This window comes from Crocodylus porosus, unplaced genomic scaffold (genome assembly GCF_001723895.1).
Source record: "Crocodylus porosus isolate Cpor-Errol unplaced genomic scaffold, CroPor_comp1, whole genome shotgun sequence".
Classification (NCBI taxonomy): Eukaryota; Metazoa; Chordata; order Crocodylia; family Crocodylidae; genus Crocodylus; species Crocodylus porosus.
In genome coordinates this window covers 115,604,024-115,611,864 of record NW_017728886.1, presented here as the reverse complement: position 1 = coordinate 115,611,864, position 7,841 = coordinate 115,604,024, and positions in this window count along the sequence as shown.

Below are 7,841 nucleotides of genomic sequence, written 5' to 3'. Positions count from 1 at the left end.
TTTTTAAATCATTCTAATGATTCATTTTCCTTGTTTGATAACATTAGTTTATCTATTTTTTTCAGGGATGTCAGAGCCAAATAAAACCCCATGAACACAGTCAACATATAAATCAACTCCCAATAAACAATAAATCATACAGTGCAGCTCAGTTAAATGATGGATGTGGGTTATAAAAAGAGATGGCTTGTGATAGCTTGGAAAATGTGGTTATTTAAACCTTCTCATAAATATTAGGTACCTGCATGATTCTTCATAAATAAGGTGTCCTTGTTTTCTGCACAAGCAAAATGTACCTATTTTGCACAGTTATATTTGTCTCCCTTATTATCCCCATGGATAATAAACAAAGAGTCTTTCATCAACAATCCAATGCCGTGCCCTATTTGTGTCAATGAGAGTTTGGAATACATAAGGCATGCAGTTCGGAACCATTTCCTAAGTTTAAACTGTTAAGTAGGTTACCTAGAGAAATTGTGGAATCTTGCTGCTTGGGAACTTTCTGAAGCAGGTTAGAAAGACATTTGGATTAAAAATTACGCTTACAAATGAAGACAAGCACCATATTTACTCAAAAGAAGATGAGGTTTTTTTCCCCACAATTAGTATGGGAAAAAATGGTTCTCATCTTACATCTGTATACAAGGAAACCTCATTAAACACATTGCCTCTCATTAAACTGTTACCAAAAACATCATATGATCAGTAATGGAAGGTAAATGTAAAGTTGATTAAATGCAGCCAATACTAGACATGACTATAAAACACATGGCCCATATTGGACAAGCATATGAATGGGAACCTACTACAAAGATGGGTTAGTACAGCCCATCTGAATAAGATGTGATAGTGCCCACTATGCTCACTTCTGCTTAGAAATCACTCTTTTTCAAGTCATGGTGAGCCACTGCATTAAACGCATTTTGACTTCTTCACTCACACAGCTGAACTGTAACTTTCTTTCCCATTTCCAATTATTTCAGGTTTTTTCCACCGGCCTTAAATGTCTGGCAAATTACCAAATGGGGACCCAAACAGTTTACCCAAAATCTCTCTGTCATCCTCTCTTTTGGTCTTTTGCATATGATTAGTGTGGCCCTATCTTCCATTAGGTGCATCTGTACCACATTGTTCTGAATCTTATCTGCAAATACATTTTTGGACGATCCCAGGACTTGTGACAAGAACACCCAATTCCAGTCATGAGTGTGAGGGGCTAATTAGCACATGGATCCTTTGTGTAGAGTTTCTGGAGTACATACACATAACCAGATATGCTGAGTGTGGAGTCACCATGGATTGAAAATCTGTTGACTCTGCTCAGACTCCGCCCATTTAACTATTTGATAAATTATGAGACTTTTGGATTTGCACTGATATTGTGTATAGTCAGTACTATATATAAATAGATAGAAAAGTGCAGCTTAAAAATGTGTTTATGGAGTACCTGTGCTAAAACTTGCAGCAGTGTCAAAAAAGGCAAAATGCATCAATGAACTAAGGCTATAGGTACAGGCTGGTTACTAGATCAACTAAGATTTATTTCTCCTGCTATAATGATAGGAAGGGAACTAATTAAAAGCAAACTCCAATAATTAACTGTAGATCTGGAAAGTTATAACACCTGTATAAGCTTTATATATATATAAAATTTAATTATTGGGGGCTTATCTTATATTCAGAGTCATCTTATATTTGAATAAATATAGTAAATGTGATTTACTCTTATAATAGATTTAAAGCACTGTTGAAAATGTTATATTTATTTGCATACCATATACACTATTTTCCCCACAATCAACTCTTCAAATCATCCCTCACTTAGTTTTGCTATCTATTCACAACTCAGTGAGAGAAAATCTACTTTTTTCTACTAGGCATATGTATGTACAACAATTGCATGAACATAGAAAAGGGGGAAAAAACAAAAATGAGATTCAGTTTTAGCTATAGCATCTCATGTTCACTGAGAAGCATTTTGGGAAGCACAAAATGGAATTGCTGATTCTAGAAATGTCTGAAACTTTTCTCACTCAGACTTACAGCTTTAATAGAAGTATGCAGGCATTTTGTTGCAATGACTCCCAAGATTGCTGTCTTGGGCCCAGCAAACCATAGCCTCCTTCTTCCCCTCCCCACCCCACCCAGCCAAAGCTATTGGCTGAGCACTTGTAGCTTGTGCCTGAGGAAAGAACTGAGCTGCTTCAGGGCAAATGAGCAGTTCCATCCAGTCAGTGGTATCTTGCTGAAGCTTGTGCTTTGGAAACAATACTATATCATTTACAGAAACTTATAAAAAAATGAAATATAGTAAAGAAGCAATAGCCTTAAAAGGTAAAGAAACAGTAGTCTTGCAAGGGTTTTGTGCCTGGTTTTGTTGATGTTCTGCCACACCAGGAAGTTCCTGATATCTCGTCCAGACACACTTCCAGGACATTCTTTGTTTCCAGGATGACTTCCTTTAAGTTGCATAGTCAGCCGTGACTCTAAAAACATTTTTTGTACATTCTGCATGTCTGTCTTGGGTGCATACCATATGCAAGAAAACATGGCGTAGATTTCAAATATAGGGTGCCTTGTTTGGATTTGGACCACAGATCTGGGGGTTCACTCATAAATCTGGAAAAACTCTTGCAGTTACTCCTCATGACAGGTTTGGGCTCCAGGGATGGCTCTAATGCCCCCTGGTCACCAAGCAATTCTGCTCCAGCTGCAACTCCAGGGACTCTGTAGCAGGGCACTGTGGTGCGCCTGCCATTTTAAAGGGAGAAGCTGCCTGAGAGGCAGCTTCCAGGTGGTTTGAGGGCTGATTGCAGGCACACTTTGCTGGAAGAAGGCCAGGATGGGCCTAGATAATCCCAGTGCCTAAGCTAGTCGGAGAACCTAGCCCTGAGAGCTTGAGGAGAGGAGTTCTCTGCAGCAGGGTACCTGAAGAGCCCAAGAAGGTAAGGGAAGCAGAATGACTGTGCAGGTTTGGGAACCAGAAAATACTACCCAGGGCAGAGAAGAAAGGGTGTCTGCAGTCAGCAGGCCTTTGTTTTATGTTGGTATTATTGTTTGAGTTAGAAGCCCTGAATCCTGCTAGAGACAGGCTCAAGGCCTACAGAGAATTCCCCAACCCAGAGAAGAGGATAAGCAGGGATACAGAGCCCTCCAACCCAAAAAAGATGCATAATGGGGATGCAGACAGTCCCCAGGCCAGGGAAGGTTCTGCATGGGGTGTACAGGGCAAGAGAATAGAGCCCACCAGCCCAGAGATGAAGGGGTTGAGTGGGCACAGAGGGTTCCCCAGTCCAGAGGAGGGGCTAAACAAGAGACTAGAGCCCACCAGCTCAGAGAAGGGGCTGAGCAGGGTACACAGGGTTCTCCAGCCTGGAGAGGGGACTGAGCCAGGAAACCTAATAGAGGAGTGAGGGAACAGGGGGTCTACAGTCACTGAGAAGGAATATGTGAGGGGATAGTCATTGAGGACCCAGAGACAGAGAGCAGAGAGACCCAGAGTGTCTGAGTTTTCTAAAAGGTGCTAAGAAAAGCTAGTATCTGAAGTGATAAAAACCTTGAGGCTTGGGGTGTGGTATAGGTGAGAAACAGAGTCACACAATTTGCCCTTAAGACTATAGGTGCCCTGCAGGTGCACTACTGGGCCAAGAGGGCCTATTTAGCATAAGGGCTGGATTGAGACTAGTAGGGTCCAGGAAGGACCCATTGAGGAGCTGATTAGGCTCTCTAAGGCCTGTACGTACCCTCCCTCAGTAACAAGGTGTGGCAGGTGAGCAATTAAGGGAGGGCAGAATTAGAGATGAAGCCAGGCATGAACCACAGAGTCACCAAGGGGGCATCACAGCCACCACCAGTGGCTCAAACCTGCTACAGACCCCCACCTTTTTCACTTACCTGCTGTGCCTTTGTTGTTATTGTTTGCAAAGGTGGGAGGCTGCATGAGGGTCTTAGAGCAAGCTTGCTCTTGTTTAAGTATTGGGCTTCAGCCGTGTCAGCTTCTACCCTTTCGCTCTTGCTGAGCCCTCTACCTCTAGTCCACTGACTGAACTGACTCTGTCACACAGCCCTACTGCTGCACCATGTGTTAATGTCTTCCCCACTATACTGTGTACATGCTTCCACCCATCCCTGCTACACTACATACCTGCCTGGTCCCAAACTCACCCTCAAGTCCCTGGACCACACTCTGCTGCACTGCTCTGACCCTGGGGTGGGGAAAACAGTGAACGCTAGAGGAGGGAGGGAGAACTCAGATACTGGCTGATATTGCAACTGAAACACAGCGGACAAGGTGAAATGGAGGCTAGACAGGAGTCCAGGGATAGCATCATAGCTCCTTGCAGGCTGTATGTCGCCTGTGGGCTGCCAATTGGACAGGCCTGACTTAGTGCATTAGGCTACTTGTAGTGAAAGACCAAGGAGGTTTCCCTAACCTTCTGAGCATTATGGTCAAATTCTGACACTTGTTCTAAACAGGAGTTATGTCATGAATGGTTCCATTGGCTGATTTCACAGAAAGGCAACATTGGTCCCTGTTTGTCTTGATTATAAATCATTATGATAATATCCTGGTGCTCTTATTCATGTTGGGCAGGGTAATGCTCTTTTATAAGTCCCATTTATATCAGTTGGTCTACTTGCAGAGTAAGGTACTTCTCACCTTCAGTCCTGTTACCCCTCCACTCGTGATTCTCTACATTTTTCCATACAGGGTCCTGTGTTATTTTAAACACTTCACATCTCTCCACAGTACTCTGTTTCACTTCTCTCAACTAGGGGTTTCACATCTTAAGCATTGCCATCTAGTAGAAAAAAAATAAGACATCTCCACTACATAGATATATTAGACCTACCGTAGATCTCTTGTTATCATAGCTCTATAAACTACTGTGGTAGAGGTCCCACAGAGTTTCTCCACTCTTTGGGATGGACTAGAGAAAAGAGAATCTTGTTTGATTATGTTTTAAAGTTCTAAGAGACTGGGCAAATGTTTCATTTAACAACTTCAGAGTAAACTACTTGAAATGTCTTCACCCACACTGTACATTCATTCAGCAGAGTGCTTGTTCATCTTTTCCATAACTTTTAATAGGCATTTTTATTCCAGTTTTGTTATAAATATTTTAATTGATTTATGTTAATATTTAAACACAAAGGTAGAAACAATTAATTTCAACCTCCCTGGTGACATAACAAGGGTAATAGATACATAATGAACCTTTGGAGAGGGGACAGGAAAGGGGAGTTTGGGAGAAATTACACTATACCATGTAACTGAGCTTTATTTTTTTTTTCTTTGAGTTTTAATTTTGTTATGCTTCTTCAAAGACGACAAGCTAAATATATCTTTTTTCTAATTAAAATAGTTGTTTTAATTGGATCAGGAAAAACCTTAATTCAGTAATTCCATTGAGAGGGCCTAGTATTTAAAAGCCATATCCATTCCCATTTTATGCTTGAAGTTGAGTGCTACCCTTAATATCATATCCAACTGAGAAGGCATATAACTTCTGCAATCCCACTGCTCTCTAAGGTATAGTAACTACTATGCTTAAAGCTCAGCATCTAATACTTTAAGCTATGTACAGACATTACAAATAATCTAGATGAAATGCTTGGAACTTGAATGAAACTCCCAACCATATAGAAGATTGGGGCACATAGATTGGACTAAAAATAGTAGTCCTGGATCAATGTGTACTCAAGCTTATGTGAATTAGGCTATCCCAGTGCATCAAACTTCTGTACCAGATCCCCAATCTAATCAAGTTAGGTTACTGTCTGCCAGGCACCCTGGGCTCTTTTGTGGTCCCAACTAGTCCCCCCTCACAAGAAGGTGTGCTGGAACTTGCCCATGTTTGCTGTTCTGGATAAGTTTCCAACCCCAAGACTGTCACAGAACAGAGTCAGTAAAGCCTCTGTCCCCAGCCCCACCTCCTGCCTCTGGCCAGCAGTCAGCCCTAGGCAGGACAGAGGTGGAGTGGAGGGACTGGGGCTAGTGACATGCAGAGGTGGGAAGCAGTGCCAGCAACACTTGACACGTTCCCAGCCTGGATCAGCAGGGCACAGTGTGTCCCTTCCATGTCCTGGTTTCTTCTGAATCCCCGGACCTGTGCACTGGAGCAGCTCTGGGAAGGACTCAGAGGAGGATCGCATTGTGATCTGCAGGTTATGCAATGAGTGTGCATAAGTGTGTATGTACCAGAGGTCCTGGCACGGTAGCCCCCGGCCTTGTTTGGCTAGACACAGCTGTGGCCACCTTTGTCTGTTCCAACCACTTCCGCAAACCTTCCCCTCCCTGCTGTCTGTGGCACTGCTCTCCAGAAGTGAAGCTGCCAGCTCAACATGGTGCACTGTTGAACAGGCACCCCCACCCCCGGCATTAGATTCACAGTGCTAGAATCCCCCCCTGCCAAGAGCTACAGCTACAAAGACATGGCTGCCTCCCCACACTCCCCAGGGACTGGATCCCCATGGCTGTGGGGGAAGTGGCTTCAGCTGAGAACTCAGCACTAGCTCTGGGGAGTTGGAAATCCTTTGAAACCTTCCTGGAGCTGCTCCAGTGCACAGATATTGGGGTTTGGATGGAACTGAGACAAGGGGGGTGAAACTCTGGTCCCTGATGACCCCAGGCAGGGATGAGGGTTATGCTTCTGGCATCTCTCCTGTGGCACCTTATAAGCCCCACTCCCCACCACCATCACCTTTGTCCTACCTGAGACAGAGCCCTGTGCCCCCCATCTCAGACAAGACCCATGGACTCCCATGCCACTGCAAGTTGGGGGAACCCACAGCGACAGAGGCTGACCAGGCTGCAGGGAGAGCACACCTCCATTCCCTGGCTACCTGTGGCTGATAGATGATGCAGCGTGGGAGGGTGGTGTTTACTGAGCAGCCAATCAGGATGGCCCAGCCACTCAGCTGCACTTGGTAGCTCATTAGCCTGGGGAGACTGCTCAGAGGCTTGCAGGAGCTCATCCAACCTCCTTGGCCAGTTCAGGGGATGTATGTTCTGTTCATTTCCAGTTTAACTTAGGGTGCTTAGAGTAAAGAGGGTAACTTAGGTTGATTCTGGCTCAGGCTTTTTGAATGCCTTAGTTTCTTTTGTTTTCGTTCATTTGTTTTTTCCCAGGGAAAGAGTTCTAAAATTTAGAAAGTGCTCTTGGGTGCAGTGCTCTTAAGATGGAGCATAATAAACTAGGCCAGTGCTTATATAAACTGTATTTTTATTATTAAGGTGATTCTGTTTTTCAGAGTAGAAGGTACAAATTCACTGAAGACTGAAATCGGGTGTGCCATAATAAACAATAAACCACTCTTCTCCCATTGGTTGAGCAGCTGTGATGGAATAGAACTCACCTCTGCATACATTATAAATTCCTGATTATCTGACATCTTCCAGAAATCTATATATCCAAGTCTCAAGATTCTAAATAGCATTTCCTTTTGAATTCATCCTCTATTTTAGGCCTTCAAAATCTTGTGCTCATAGATAGCAGCTACTGCAGTACACCTAAAAATAGACAAATTCAGTCCCTTGGCTACACTACATTTTATATAGCGTCTCTTTTGTAGTTTCCTCTTTTTCTAAAGTAAAATCTGTGTACACACACCCACAGGAGGCCTCAAATGCCTCTACACAAATGCTCGTAGTATGGGCAACAAGCAGGAGGAACTCACCCTCCTGTTGGCTGACGCCAGCCCGGACATAGTGGGGATTACGGAAACATGGTGGGATGAAACGCATGATTGGGCGGTCAATGTCAAGGGCTATAGGCTGTACAGGAGGGACAGGATAGGAAAGAGGGGTGGGGGCGTGGCGCTCTATATTAAGGAGGAAT